Genomic DNA, 2,164 nt, shown 5'->3' on the forward strand with positions numbered 1-2,164 from the left:
GAAACAAATCTCAGAAATGTTATTTAGAATATTTAAACATTAACATATGTTGTTTTTATATCACCATCATTTCTGAATAGATCCCTCCCATTTCTCTTTCCCAGAATGCTTTCTCTTTTACCCAAGAATTAAAAACAAGAAATAAAAAGGGGTTGGGTGGGGTAAGAAAGCTGTTCAACAAAATTAACCACTACATTTAACTGTGTGAAAGGATATTCCACACTTATAGTCCCCAACCCTGCAAAAAAGGGAGAAGAAGGAAGGTGCGTTTTAAAATCTCTTCTCCTCAAAGCTTGTTAATTATTATTATTCAATATTCAGTTTTGCTATTGTTACTTATTTACATTGAATATATATTGTTCTGTTTACTTCTTCTAGAAACCTTCCATGCTTTTTTGAATTCTTCATAATTATTCTTTAAGACAAAGTAATGTTCAGTACATTTGTGAATTATAATTTGTTTAGCTATTCCCCAATAAATAGGCACCTATTTTGTTCCATTTTTTTCTACCACAAAAAAAGGCCTCATGATTATTTTGGCACATCAAGAACTTTTCTGTCTTTAATATTCTTGGGAGTTTGGCCTTATAATGAGATCTTTGAATCAAAAATCATAAACCTTTTGTTCCTCCTTTTTTTTTCTTTTAGCAAAACTGCTAATTACTTTCCAGAATGCCTAGACAAATTCATAGCTTTACCAATGACGAATTAGTGTGCCTGTCTTTTTGTGGTCTCTCCAACACTGCCTATTTCAATGTTTTGTTAAGATTGCTAATTTTCTGGGTGTGAAGAGAATTGTTTTGTTTCTGTTTTTGCTGCTTTTTTTTTTTTAAAGAGAATTATTTTTTTTCAAAAAGATTATTTAACATTACATCTTTAATTGGGTACTGTGCTATTTGGGTGCCCTTTTTTTCTGCATTTGAATTATAAGATTTAAAACTGGAAACCATGTTAGAGCTTATCTGCTAACAAATCAATCCATCAATCAGCATTTACTAACTACCCAAGATCTACCAGGCCCTGGGAATATAAATACAGGGAAAAAATGAAGCAGTTGCTATCAATCAATCAACAAGCATTTATTAAGCACCTTTTATGTGCCAAAGGTAAGGAGCTTCTAGTCTAATGGGAGAAATAAAATGTACATATACAAATATATACAGATTAAATACATAATAAATACAAGGTAGCTGGATAGATAGATAGATAGATAGATAGATAGATAGATAGATAGATAGATAGATAGCAGGGAAAGAAATGTTCAGGATACCCTTAATTGGTTTTTAACTCCCTTCTCACCTCCATTTCAGCTAATGAAGAGAGGCAGGAAATAGAGACAAACAAGAATTAATGTGATAAATGACGTAAACCCTTTAAGGTGTGAAATTCTTCCTTAAATGAATTAGAAAGGCAGTCATATTTATTTAGTAGAAGAAAGATTAGTGGGATTTACATTTAAGGAAAATCAGTTTGATAGCCGTATGAACAATGGATAGATAGGCTAGTGGAGACAGGAATCAAGGAGACCAATTAGAAAATCATTATAATGGTTTAGGTAATGGGTCACAAAGATCTAAATTAAGAAGTTGGCTTTGTGAAGAGAAAAAGATTCGGTTGTGAGAGCTCTTGTGGAAACACAAATGACAAGATTTAGTACTAACTGAATATATGGAAGGAGAAGAGGAGTGAAAAATCCTGAGGTTTTCACTTTGGAAGACTAGAAGTCCACTGGGGCCTTTGATAGAATTAAGGCAGTTTAATAGAGGGTGAGTTTGGGGGGAAAGGTAGTGAATTCTGTTTTGGATTGTTTAGTTTGAAATGGATGCCTATGAGAAATCCAGTTTAATGTGACCAATAAATAGTTAATAATGTGGCCTTGAAGTTAAGGAGAAAGACTGGGACTGATTCATGAGCGGTCTTCAGAGAGATTATAATTAAATCCATGGGAGCTGGTGAAGTCACCAAGAGAGAGAAAAAGGAGGACAATCTTGGGGAACATGCACAATTAGGAATGTTGATATCATGATGATCTAGCAACTGAGATTATGTCATGGAACCCCATGTCTAATCCAGGGGAGAGATCAAGCAGGATGAAAACTAAAAAAGACCACCTCATTTAGCAATTAAGAGATCATTGGGCCGGAGGGGATGTAGAAAACCTGGG

The sequence above is a fragment of the Antechinus flavipes genome, chromosome 1, assembly GCF_016432865.1.
Source record: "Antechinus flavipes isolate AdamAnt ecotype Samford, QLD, Australia chromosome 1, AdamAnt_v2, whole genome shotgun sequence".
NCBI classification, from domain to species: Eukaryota; Metazoa; Chordata; class Mammalia; order Dasyuromorphia; family Dasyuridae; genus Antechinus; species Antechinus flavipes.